Source organism: Asterias amurensis, chromosome 6 (genome assembly GCF_032118995.1).
Source record: "Asterias amurensis chromosome 6, ASM3211899v1".
Taxonomy (NCBI): domain Eukaryota; kingdom Metazoa; phylum Echinodermata; class Asteroidea; order Forcipulatida; family Asteriidae; genus Asterias; species Asterias amurensis.
Window position 1 is genome coordinate 11,002,567 of NC_092653.1, and position 14,561 is coordinate 11,017,127.

At 41.8% G+C, this 14,561-nt stretch overlaps 1 protein-coding gene across 1 annotated transcript in view; it reads left to right on the plus strand.

Annotated features, from left to right (window-relative positions):
• LOC139938601 (uncharacterized) overlaps positions 1-14,561 on the plus strand; it is an 80,285-nt gene that overhangs the window by 10,534 nt on the left and 55,190 nt on the right. Inside the window, exons 3-4 of the mRNA XM_071934192.1 lie at positions 987-1,244; positions 1,936-2,062. The gene's annotated coding sequence lies outside the window, so the exon portion shown is untranslated. The remainder of the gene's footprint in view (positions 1-986; positions 1,245-1,935; positions 2,063-14,561) is intronic.

Genomic DNA, 14,561 nt, shown 5'->3' on the forward strand with positions numbered 1-14,561 from the left:
TTAAAATATGATGTACACACAGCCACATGGTTCATATGACACACACCACGCACACTGTTGACGTCGATACATGGAATTACCCACTGTATGCATGCATTTAATAAGATCAAGCGAGTACCTGACAAGCCAAAACCGACTTCAAAACTACAGCATCAGAAATGTGATCGTAAACAAATATAAAACATGATGTACAGATGGCCTAATGGTTCATATGACACACACCACGCACACCGTCGACGTCGATACATGGAAATAGCCACTGCATGCACAGTGCATAAACAATCCGCACGCTGTGATTGGCCGTTGATAGACTCCAACACAATACGCACGTTCACAAACTTATTGTGTGGCTCTCTTCAAAAAGTTGCGCAATTTGTCGACAATTCCATTCAGGTCGAATATCGATGAAGTGAATGATACACATTTTTGCATTCCCCACGCTTTACCAATGGCCTCGAAAAAGCCCATAAACAAACCGTTTTTGGCCAAATGATTGCTTGTGGGTAACTTGTTCACTAGATTTATGAATATTTACTCAAGTTCGTTAATCAATTTAAATAATTATTACAATTTTGCGCAGGTACTTGTACCTCCGTAGTTTGTCATGCACATGCCTGGTCTCCTACAGGAATCACTGCGACGTGCGCGCAATCTAATTTAGTGCACAAACACACTTTGTGCAACAGTCGAATTGCGCAAAAGTGATGGCGCCCTCTATTTCCCAGTTACGCTGATGAAATGAGATTTAAACTCAAAATGACAATCCAAGCAATTCAACGCTCTTTGAATGATGTCAGGTGAATTGGGTCAAAAAGGTTTTCCATCATGTTTTGTACTCTTTATTTTACTTATTAGGTAACAAACCAAAAGATCTAAAATAAATGTTGGTTGAACAAGGCAAATTTACTGGCGCTGGACTTGCAAGTCCTGTTCCCGTAAATTTTGTCCTCGTTCAAACCCCATTTCTTTTTTATATGCACTTGCAGGAATCGTTCGGAATAGGACAAAAGAAGATGAGCAGGGAGGCAGCCCAGCAGGGCCTCATGCAATGGCTGTTGACGAGACTCAAGCCGATAAAGTGCCATTTGATGTCATGAAGCTTTACTGTAGTGGAATCATTGCCATCATCCTTCAAGACACACAGGACAAGTTGCAGAAAGAGACATGGCCTGAAAAGATAGGAGAATGATGAGATGTTTAAAAACATCTTCAACTGATGTTGTCTAGCAACAAGGGACGCTCAGGTAATACTGCTAAGAGTTATCATTACAACAAATCATTAGTAAAAGATGAAACAAGAATTGAAAAAGGCACAAGTCTAGACAGACATGAGTGCAGATGAAACAGGAGAATACCTACTTGTGTATGAAGTATCTTAGAGAAAGAAATAGGGTGTTAATAACAAACCTTTGATCATTATTTGTTGCATCAGCAATGTCATATCTGCACGTAGATGCTGCTAATAAGTAGCATCAAAGTGCTCTGAGCAAAATGTTTGTCAATTTGTCCTTACATTGGCTATGAACATGTTTTATCCAGTTTATCCATTGTGCTGCGTGCACAGGCAGGCACCTACTTTGCTATGCTTTGTTACCCTCATAAGAATAGGGATAGAGGGTACTGGAAATCATGCTCAAAATCTCCCTTTTTCACGGGGGTCACAGGCAGGCACCTACATTGCTAAGCTTCATTTCCCTCATACAAAGAGGGAGAGGGTACTGGAAATTTATGCCTAAAATCTCCTTTTTTTCCTGGGGGTCATAGGCAGGCACCATACCTTTCTAAGGTTGTCCCCCTAGTGGAAGAGCCCATTATGAGTGCAGACATATGTTTATCTCCTATTGTGGTTCTTTTATACTGCCTCTGTTTGTTCATCACAGAAATTTAAATTCACAACTTGCCCATTCAATGGAAGTTCTCATACTTCATTTGCAGATTTGGTTGAACTATACCAAGATGCATGACTTTGTGTGCTTCTTGTTTGATGGGAAATCAAGCATTATCATTGTTCGTGTCAAGGTCGGATCTACACTCAAGCTTGCAAGAAGAAGAATGGAATCAGGTCAGTACAGATTGCGTCAATTTTGTTAATCTATGCAAAGGCACTTATTTGTGTAACCACAGTGCCAAATGTTACTTCTTATGTTATCACAAACAGCGTTGAAATTTGTAAATGATTCTGCATAAGTCATGCAGCATCAATTTTTGTGTCCCTCCAAGAGGAATTGCTCATTTTCATTGTTTGCGTATAATTCACGTGATGGTTGTAGAATGGACCATGCAACTACTACTACGGAAAGCGCAGTATCAAAGATCAAGTGTGTAAGGAAGACCATAATGAAATCCACTAGAAACGTGTATATTATACAAGTGTAATTGATTTATAGAAATGGTACTTTAAAAATGTAAAATATTTATTACAAAAATAGGAATAGACGAGATACCATGGCGACCCAGCAGTTTGCTCATAATAGTAATAATAAATAATAATTAAACACATTTATATCGCGCCAAATCCATAAAAAATGCTCCCAAGCGCTTTACAACAATAAAAATGATTGTTTAACCACAAAAAGCATCATCAATGAAAGGTAAAAAATAACATCAAAAAAATATGATGATTAAACATTAAAGGTACAAGTACAAGTAAACAGATATATAATAAATCAAACATATTAGTAAAAACCACGTAAAATATATCGATCCAGAAAAGTTACCCAAGATACTTAACAATTCTTTTTAATGCAACCAGTAAATGAAAAAAGGGGAAGGCAAAATACAATGAGTTGTGGGTGGAGCATCTTGCTGATACATCAAGCCATGTTAGAGGTTGTTAAGCCCCTGGATGTCATGATGGGGCAGAGGGGAACATCAGGATTATGTATCTTGGGTTGACCGAAGAAACAAGGGCAGGAGGATGCAAAGGGCTTGGGATGACAGTACATAGTTGTGATGATGGCTTGCCTGGTGATCTTGCATTTTTGTGGTGGGAATAGGGTTTCTTGGTAGGCGTCTGTTAGTGTTGGTCGACAGAATGTCAGTCACCTTTTGGTTCTAGTTGTGGTGGATATGACCACAGTAGCCGGCATGATATGGATTGATTGGTCTTGAGGTATAGCTTAGATATATCTTGGTAGCTTAGTGTTCTTGAGGTTTGCAGGATCAGGATGCTGACTTGAGTTAGGGTTAGGGTTAGGTTCAGTGTTAGGGTTAAGGTTAGGGTTGTGGTTGATTGTGGACTGTCATTGAATGCAAAATCACCAAGCAGCTCTGATCTTTCTGTCAGGCTCAAGCCATCGCATACCCATACTGTCATTTCAAAACCTCTGCATCCTCCTGCCCTTGTTTCTTCAGTCAACCTAAGGTACACAATTCTGATTTCCCTTCCGCCCCATCATGGCATCCAGGGGCTTACCAACCTACAACATGGCCAGACATCTCACCAAGATCCTCGAACTGCTAATCGACCTCACATGGCACCACATCATCAACTCAAGCCAGTTTGTCAACAGGCAAATAATTAGTTCTACCCATCAACAATTAAACAAAACATTACTACTTACAACAAATTTAAATAGTTTGAAATTGGCAAGCGACACAACAGTTTAAAAGGGTCCCCTAATAGTATAAAAAGAGAAAAAAAGTAACAAAAAATAAATAGGCCCCTCAACAAATAAATGAATAAAAAAGTACAAGTAAAATAAAAAAAATCAAGAGATATTTATAGATAAATAATTAATTGAATATAAAGAGATATTAATAGATAAATAAATAAAAAAATAAATAAAGAAATAAAGAAATAAAGAAATAAACTAACAAGTGAATAAATAAATAAATAACAAAAAGAATAAAGAAATGAAAACAGTTTTATGAGCAAACCGCTGGGTCCCCATGGGATTTCCTCTTTACCTACTTTAACTAGTATTTTACTTCTAAAATAATTTCTCTATAGGCCTACCAATTACACTTTTATTGGCAATTATTGTGAAAGAAACTTTCAAACCACAAGTCTTCCTCATTCGCACTGATCAGTACATGCTGCGTATGGGTTTTATTGACAATGGTGGTCTTGAAGTATTTGTTTGGCCAAATAAAACAACTCAATTTTCAAAGTAAAACACTTTTTGGTTTATAAGCCGCTATTTATTTGTTGATTTAGGGGTTTTATGCTGTTTATAAACTGAGGGACTTATGTGCCAACCTATCAATTTTGAAGAAAACAAAACGGCACACATTTTTTCAAGAAATAGTTTGTAGAAACAGACGGGACAAATTGTACAACGCAAAACTTAATCTTTAAAAAAAATAATTATGCAACGTGGAGGACTCCACCAATAGTCCTATCCACCAACCTTGTTCGCCGCTACACAAGGCCTGGCCTCGTTTTTATTCCTAGATGAATGGATCACAAAAGGTCACAGTTCCATACTTCACAGTTTTTTCAAAGGAAATCTGTGCGTTCAACAAAACCGTTTTTTGTCCATATTTATGAACACTTTGGTCTAGCGGCTTTTCTTAACGGCGAATTGAGAATAATTGTCATCCTTGGACCACTGATTTACTCGATAATTTCTCACAATATAGTGGGGGTGGATCGCAAGGCACGATTGTGAGTACAAGGTACGAGACGGCAGTGCTGCCTCCCAGCATGCTGCCCTAAGGGAACAAGAGCTTGGTTTATACCAAAGGGGCGCGCAGGAGCTTGTGACAGCGGGTCCAGGGACGCTCCAGACAGCAGTGCTGCCTCTACTGCACGCTGCACAGTAAAGGGAGCGAGTAGAGCTGTGTTTTTACCAATATACAGGAGCGTGTCGGCGGCTCCATCAGGGACGCTCCAGACAGCAGTGCTGCCTCCACTGCATGCTGCACAGTAAAGGGAACGAGAGCTGGGTTTTTACTAATCTACAGGAGCGTGTCGGCGAGTCCAGGGACTCTCCAGACAGCAATGCTGCCTCCACTGCAAGCTGCACAGTAAAGGGAAAGAGAGCTGGGTTTTCACCAATCTAAAGGAGTGTGTCACCGAGTCCAGGGACGCTCAAGACGGCAATGCTGCCTCCACTGCATGCTGCACTGAAAAGGGAACGAGAGCTGGGTTTTCACCAATCTACAGGAGCGTGTCGGGTAGTCCAGGGACGCTCAAGACGGCAATGCTGCCTCTGCTGCATGCTGCACCGAAAAGGGAACGAGAGCTGGGTTTTCACCAATCTACAAGAGCGTGTCGGCGAGTCCAGGGATGCTTCAGACGGCAGTGCTGCCTCCACTGCACGCTGCACAGTAAAGGGAACGAGAGCTGGGTTTTTACCAATCTACGGGAGCTTGTCGGCGAGTCCAGGGATGCTCAAGACGGCAGTGCTGCCTCCACTGCACGCTGCACAGTAAAGGAAATGAGAGCTGGGGTTTTTTACCAATCTACAGGAGCGTGTCGGCGAGTACAGGGACGCTTCGGATGGCAGTGCTGCCTCCACTGCACGCTGCACAGTAAAGGGAACAAGAGCTGGGTTGTCACCAATCTACAAGAGAGTGTTGGCGAGTCCAGGGGCGCTCTATACGGCAGTGCTGCCTCCACTGCACGCTGCACAGTAAAGGGAACGAGAGCTGGGTTTTTACCAATCTACGGGAGCTTGTCGGCGAGTCCAGGGACGCTCCAGACGGCAATGCTGCTTCCACTGCTCGCTGCACAGTAAGGGAGCATCTCAAAAGTCGGATCGCTTGGAACGTTCAAATGAGAACACATCACCAACCCGCCGGGCATACTCCGTGTCCCCGCTGGATCGCGGGCATATCCCCGTTTGGACGTTCAACTCGACCTGTATGCGAACGTGTAATTTCTAACAAAATGGCGTCTCGATCCCGTATTTCGCTGTTGAATTCCAGTAAGTGATGTTTTCACTATGAATACACAAAAAAAAATTTTGAAGATGGATTGGCACTTACGTTTGTAGTTGGATGCAAAAGAAGAGGTTTATTTTGATTTGAAGGGTAGTGTAAACTGGGTTCGGCGACGCAAGTGTTTCGACATACCGCACATGTGTGTACGACGGTCGGTAGGATGGAAGGTTAAGGTTTGCCCGAACTACTAATATCTGATTACCCAGACTTGAAATACATGATTATCCAGACTTATCAAATTTAAAACAATCTCAGTCATTGGTCACCACTTAACTGCGGTTTAAAATGACACTACATCTATGAAGTGTGGAAATTATGTAAAGTATGATTATCCTCCTATCCTATATTGTACTATGAAATAACGTTAATAATATATTAAGGTAGTCTCGATTTGAGTAAATTGCGGGGAGCGTGAGTCACCTAACGGAACATTATAGACTTTATTATTCTAACAAAATTGAGAACATATTTAAAAGTAGTTGAATTGTTTCAGACTGGTTAAAAACATATGTTTATGAACCTATCTTTTTTTGTTGTTTGTTTACTCTATGACTGAGTCAACGCAATTCATGCAATGGAGTGTAAACATATGCACGCAATCGAGCACAAGTTAGCAATGTGCGAACATTCCCCATTGGACGTCCAGGCAGATCGTTCCCGTTGGAACGTTCCCAAGGGATTGGTCAAAATATCATGCCGCCGTGTCCCAACGGGCATGCGGACGCGATCCACCGAAAAAGGAACGTTCATATGGGAACGTTCTGTTTTGACGGGAACGTTCCAGACTTTAGAGACCCTCCCTAAAGGGAAGGAGAGCTGGGTTTTTACTAATCTATGGAAGCGTGTCGGCGAGTCCAGGGATGCTCAAGACGGCAATGCTGCCTCCACTGCACAGTAAAGGGAACGAGAGCTGGGTTTTTACCAATCTACTGGAGCGTGTCGGCGAGTCCAGGGACGCCCAAGACGGCAATGCTGCCTCCACTGCACGCTGCACAGTAAAGGGAGCGCGAGCTGGGTTTTTACCAATCTACTGGAGCGTGTCGGCGAGTCCAGGGACGCTCAAGACGGCAATGCTGCCTCCACTGCACGCTGCACAGTAAAGGGAAGGAGAGCTGGGTTTTTACCAATCTCCAGGAGAGTGTCGGCGAGTCCAAGGACGCTCCAGACGGCAATGCTGCTTCCACTGCACAGTAAAGGGAACGAGAGCTGGGTTTTTACCAATCTACTGGAGCGTGTTGGCTAGTCCAGGGACGCCCAAGACGGCAATGCTGCCTCCACTGCATGCTGCACAGTAAAGGGAAGGAGAGCTGGGTTTTTACCAATCTACGGGAGCGTGTCGGCGAGTCCAAGGACGCTCCAGACGGCAATGCTGCTTCCACTGCACAGTTAAGGGAACGAGAGCTGGGTTTTTACCAATCTACAGGAGTGCGTCGGCGGGTCCATCAGGGACGCTCTAGACGACAGTGCTTCCTCCTCCGCAAGCTCCTCGATATTGGTTGAGTTGCAGCGGTGTGATGTGGTGAAATGATGCTACAAGCTATCTAGGTGTTGATGGCACAGTGAGTTCTTGAAGTGTGGGTAATGGAATGAAGGGTTGTATGGAAACCAGTCATTATGTCTGCTTCCGGTGTACTCTACTGTATGGACGAGGGTGCCATCTGCTTTTCTGGTGACTTTATCATCAAGGAAAGAAAAGGTGTTGTTCTCCTATTGTTCCATTGTGAATTTGATCAGTGGCTGCTGGTGTTTTTGGTGTTGCAGGAACTGCCTTGCAGTTGGGTCAAACCTCAAAGGTATCATCAACATAGAAGAGCAGAGGCGAAGATCAATGTTTTCGATGGATCCAGTTGACAGTTGGAAAAGAGTTCATACATGTATGAGCAAATCTGCCAGGACCAGGGTGTAAATGGAGATCCAAAAGCGACCCAGCTTGATGAAAATACACAGGTTATGAGAAGATTGTGGACTTGTTGAGAAGTGAGGCTTGTGTGGTCTGTCATGAAGGGATGCACTTGTAGGCGTTGTTTGGCGATGAGACATGCTTCTTACTTGGGTATGTTGGGAAGAGAGAGACTGTGTCAAAACTGACAAAAATGTTGGATTGACTGAGGTGAATTTTCTTTTAAGTTAAGTGATGTTGCATTTGATGTCTGTGATGGGTTTTCTAGGTAGGTGTCTGCCTAACTCTAACTATAAACCTAACCCTCATCCTCACCCTCACCTTAATCCTCACCCTAACCCTTTAATCCTTACCCTAAACGTTACTCTAACCCTAACTCACTTACAGACACCAACTGACACTTGCGGATACCTACCAAGAAACCCCATCCCAGACATTGAATGCAAAACCACCAACCAGTTTTTGGTATCTTTAATTCAGTCTCCTAGCCATCAGAAAATCAGAAACCCACATACTGTCATCTTAAGCCCTCTGCATCATCCTGCCCTCGGATCTTTGGTCAACCCAAGATGTATGTTTGTTTTCTTTTCATATTCTATCTTTGTGCGTAATAATTGCTGTTTTGGTAACGGAACGGAAGCTTGACAAATGCTATGGAAATGTGCAAGGACTGTATAAAACTATCATCAAGCAGAGACAAGAGAGCAGTTACAGGCAAAGATGGCAGCATGGAGAGCTTGTCTGGACACTAATGGTCTGAAGATAAAGGCTGGGAAGACCATGGTGATGGTTAGTTGAATCAGCAGTGGACCAATGACGAGCTCTGGTGCGTACTGTGGCTGTGTGTAGTGTGAGGGTAGGGTGTAGCTGCAAAGCCATTCTAGAGTACATTGTATAGGAAGTGGGTTCACAGTGATGTAGTTGGGTGAAAGGTAGCCTTCAGGCTGCTAGCATCACGTTCTTCTGCTAGAGATGTCGGGGTAATGGTCAGATCACTGGCCGGAAGAGAGAGAAAGCGGGTCTGGAAATCTGCGGCTACATATTTAAGATGGTGGAGTCGTTTTTCAAATGAGCTATTCAGATGCAGCATTGACATCATCAGGCACGAGGAGTGAATGGAAGAAGTTCAGGGAGCTGGCCCCTTTTTTTGTTTACATAAAAGGGGCCGTCCCTGAAGATGAAGGGCCAGGTTTACACCACCTGTGTCCAGAACTGTATGGTGTTGGCTGCGAAACATGGCAGGCCCACAAGGGTGTGGCACATTCAGTAGATGGAACGAGCAGAGATGAGAATGATTAGGGGGATGTGTGGGGTGTCTCTGTCTGACGGGATGTCAAGTGAGGAGCTGAGGAGGAGAGTCGGAGTGGAGGGGATTGGCATCGTATCGAGGAGGCACAGGCTGAGGGGGTTTGGTCATGTGGAGAGAAAGGAGGATGCCAACTGGGTCAAGAGATGTACCAACGTAAATTGTTGGTGGGGCCACACTTGTCGGCTGACCACGCAAGACGTGGCAGAGCTCCATGTCCAGTGATATGCAACTGCTTGGCATCAATGCAACGGACCTAACGGACAGGGTTACTGGTGGAGGACAGCCACAGGGAGGAAGCAGGCCCATCCAAAACAGACTGGACAACGGCCTTAAAACTTACATGATGATCTAGGCCGGGTTGGTATCGTCGGTTCATAACACTGTTCAACTGCTACCAAAGTATGTTCAATGATTAAAACAATCTAAACCACTTGTAAGAACTACGGTTACTCTAAAGGCATGCTTCTAGTAGGCCTATAGGGATTGAGAGGTCTTTAAAACATCTGCTACACTGATGAGGCTACATAGGTGATTTTGGCATACATCATTTTCTGCAAAGCATTGATCATCCCAGAGAAGGTGTAACACAGTTGCCCCATTTTTTTACTCCCTATCTCGATAGTCTTTGACCCATGGCCCTTTGCGATTCCTATGAAGTGTTTTTAGCAGATTATTAAATGTATGTTTTTGTCACAAACTAAAGATCGATCCATCAGTTTGCTTATAGAGCAAAACAAGGTGTAGAAGATGCTGTCATTACCTTACTGCACAAAACATATGCTCATCTTGACACTATACAGCGCCTTACGCTAGAGTTCTCTTTTTGGATCTGTCTCATCCACAAATAAAGGCTAAATTGTTGATGGATCAAATGCATAGCGTGGATGTAAACCCTATTAGTTGTGGATATAATAATGATAATAATAAAATATTCCCAAAGCACTTAACAGCAAACTGAAAAGCAATAAGAAAACACAACTTAAAGTAAATTTCCGAATTAAAACCCACAACAAAATTATATAAAATACTACAAACAACAAAAGGATCTGAAAAATGCAGTCATGCAGCATCAATTTTTGTGTCCCTCCAAGAGGAACTGCTCAATTTCATTGTTTGCGTATAATTCACGTGATGGTTGCAGAATGGACCATACAACTACTACGGAAAACGCAGCATCAAAGATCCAATGTGTAAGGAAGACCAGAATGAAACCAACTAGAAACGTGTATATTATACAAGTGTAATGGATTTATAGAAATGGTACTTTAAAAATGTAAAATAAAAAATTAAAAATAGGAACAGACGAGATACCATGGCGACCCAGCAGTTTGCTCATAATAGTAATAATAAATAACGATTAAACACATTTATATCGCGACCAATCCATAAAAAATGCTCCCAAGCTCTTTACAACAATAACAATTATCATTTAACCACAAAAAGCAAAATCAATAAAAGGTAAAAAATAACATCCCCAAAATATGATGATTAAACATTAAAGGTACAAGTACAAGTAAACAGATATATAATCAATCAAACATATAAGTAAAAACCACGTGACATTATATCGATCCAGAAAAGTTACCCAAGATACTTAACAATTTTTTTTTTGGTGGGTGGAGCATCTTGCTGATACGTCTAGCCATGTTAGAGGTTGGTAATCCCCTGGATGTCATGATGGGGCAGAGTGGAAAACAGGATTGTGTGTCTTGGGTTGACCGAAGAAACAAGGGCAGGAGGATGCAAAGGGCTTGGGATGACAGTACATAGATGTGATGGTGGCTTGCCTGGTGATTTGCATTTTTGTGGTGGGAATAGGGTTTCTTGGTAGGCGTCTGTTAGTGTTTGTCGACAGAATGTCAGTCATTTCATGGTTCTAGTTGTGGTGGATATGACCACAGTGGCCGACATGATATGGATTGATTGGTCTTGAGGTATAGCTTAGATAGTGGCATTCGTTTGCTTTGGTTGTGTCTTGGTAGCTTAGTGTTCTTGAGGTTTGCACGAGGGATGCAGACTTGAGTTAGGGTTAGAGTTAGGTTCAGTGTTAGGGTTAGGGTTGTGGTTGATTGTGGAGTGTGGTCCTGTCCACCTCTTCTATCCCTGTCATTGAATGCAAAATCACCAAGCAGCTCTGATCTTTCTGTCAGGCTCAAGCCATCGCACACCCATATACTGTCATTTCAACACCTCTACATCCTCCTGCCCTTGTTTCTTCGGTCTACCTAAGATACACAATCCTGATTTCCCTTCCGCCCCATCATGGCATCCAGGGGCTTACCAACCTACAACATGGCCAGACATCTCACCAAGATCCTCCAACTACAGATTGGCATTACACGACACCACATCATAAACTCAAGCCAGTTTGTCAACAGGCAAATAATTAATTCTACCCATCAACAATTAAACAAACAAATTATTACTTACAACAAATTTAAATAGTTTAAAATTGGTAAGCGACACAAAAGTTTAAAAGGGTCCCCTAATAGTACAAAAAGAGAAAAAAATTAACCATGAAAAAAAAGAAGAGAGACAACTATATTAATACAAAATAAATAGGCCCCTCAACAAATAAATGAATAAAAAAGTACAAGAAAAATAAAAAAATCAAGAGATATTTATAGATAAATAATAAATTGAATATAAAGAGATATTTATAGATAGCTAAATAACTAAATAACTAAATAAATAAACAAACAAGAAAATAAATAAATAAATAAATAACAAAAAGAATAAAGAAATAAAAACAGTTTTATTAGCAAACCGCTGGGTCCCCATGGGATTTCCTCTTTACCTACTTTTACTAATATTTTACTTCTAAAAATAATTTCTCTACAGGCCTACCAACTTTACTTTTATTGACAATTATTGTGAAAGAAACAAAAATTATATTAACAAAAAATAAATAGGCCCCTCAACAAATAAATGAATTAAAAAGTACAAGAAAAAAGAAAAAAAATCAAGAGATATTTATAGATAAATAAATAATTGAATATAAAGAGATTTTTATAGATAAATAAATAAATGAATAACTAAATAAATAAACAAACAAGTAAATAAATAAATAAATAACAAAAAGAATAAAGAAATAAAAACAGTTTTATGACAGAACCGCTGGGTCCCCATTGGATTTCCTGTGTACCTACTTTTAGTTATATTTTACTTCTAAAAATATTTTCTCTATAGGCCTACCAATTACACTTTTATTGGCAATTATTGTAAAAGAAACTTTCAAACCACAAGTCTTCCTCATTCGCACTGATCAGTACATGCTGCTTATGGGTTTTATTGACAATTATTGTGAAAGAAACTTTCAAACCACAAGTCTTCCTCATTCGCACTGATCAGTACATGCTGCTTATGGGTTTTATTGACAAATAGTGGTCTTGAAGTATTTGTTAGGCTAAGCAAAACAACTCAATTTTCAAAGTAAAACATTTTTTGGTTTTTAAGCCTCGATTTATTTGTTGATTTTAGGGCTTAATGCTGTTTATAAACTGGGTGACTTAAGTGCCAACCTATGAATTTTGAAGAAAACAAAACGGCACACATTTTTTCAAGAAATATTGTTTGTAGAAACAGATGGGACAAATTGTACACCGCAAAACTTAATCTTAAACAATTATGCAACGTGGAGGTCTCCACCAACCTTGGTCACTGCTACAAGGCCTTGCCTCTTTACAAAAAGTCACAGTTCTACTCTATTGTTTTTTTCAAAGGAAATCTGTGCATTCAACAAGACCCTTTTTGGCCATGAACACTTTGGTCTAGCGGCTTTTCTGAATGGCGATTTGAAAATAATTGTCATCCTTGGACCACTGATTTACTCAATAATTTCTTGCAATATAGTGGGGGTGGATCGCAAGGCACGATTATAAGTACAAGGTACGAGACAGCAGTGCTGCCTCCCAGCATGCTGCCCTAAGGGAACGAGAGCTTGGTTTATACCAAAGGGGTACTCCGGAGCTTGTGACAGCGGGTCCAGGGACGCTCCAGACGGCAGTGCTGCCTCTACTGCACGCTTCACATAAAAGGAACGAGTAGAGCTGTGTTTTGACCAATCTACAGGAGCATATCGGCGGGTCCAGGGACGCTCCAGACGGCAGTGCTGCCTCCACTGCATGCTGCACAGTAAAGGGAAGGAGATCTGGGTTTTCACCAATCTACGGGAGCGTGTCGGCGAGTCCAGGGACGCTCCAGACGGCAAATGCTGCCTCCACTGCACGCTGCACAGTAAAGAGAACGAGAGCTGGGTTTTTACCAATCTACAGGAGCGTGTCTGTGGGTCCATCAGGGCACTCCAGACGGCAGTGTTTCCTCCTCTGCACGCTGCTCGATATTGGTTGAGTTGCAGCGGTGTCTTGATGTGGTGAAGTGGTCCTACAAGCTATCTAGGTGTTGATGGCACAGTGGGTTCAAATGTTGTGGATGACTTGGAACAGAGTTCATATGAGCAAATTCACCAGGACCAGGGATGAGCAGATCCCAGGGCGACCCAGCTTTCTGAAGATACACAGGTTATGAGAAAATGTGGACTTGTTGATAAGTAAGCCTTTGCGGTTTGTCATGGTGGGATCAGCTTTTAGATGTTTAGTGATGAGGCATGCTTCTTTATCGTGGGTATGTTGGTGAAGAAAGAGACAACGTCAAAACTGACAAGAATGTTCGATTGACTGAGGTGAATTTCTTTTATGTATGACCAACCAGCTTAAGTTAGTGATGTTGCACTCAATGTTTGTGATGGGTTTTCTAGGGAGGTGTCTGTCTAACCCTAACTATAAACTTAACCCTCACCCTCACCCTCACCTTAATCCTCACCCTCACCCTCACCTTAATCCTCACCCTCACTCTCACCTTAATCCTCACCCTATTATTACTCAAACCCTAACTGACTTTCAACACTTACAAACACCGACTGACACTTGCGGATACCTACCGAGAAACCCCATCCCACACATTGAATGCAAAATCACCAACCAGTTTTTGGTATCTTTTATTCAGTCTCTTAAGCCATCAGCAACCCACACACTGTCATCTTAAGCTCTCTTAATGGTCCTGTTAGCTTTGTGATGGATAGAATGCTGTTTTGGCTGTATGATTCACATGCAAGACTAGTTACTACAAGAGATATCAAGGTTACGGCAGCCATACCAATAGTGTGCTACTAGAGAATTCAAGGATATGACAGCCATACAAAACTAGAGAATTCAGAAGATCTGGCAACCATTATCAGTACTAGGTACTGTAACTGTATAACCCGTACACCCGTCAAGTATTGTGTACAGCTGGGATACACTATGGAGCCAAGCTTCAGGTTATGTGATATTCCACCTGCAATGAAAATTAGAAATCCAGGGAGACAAGGTGGATATGTCGGCAAGGGGAAATGGATACTTGACAAATGCTATGGAAATTTGCAAGGACTGTATAAAACTATCATCAAGCAGAGACAAGAGAGCA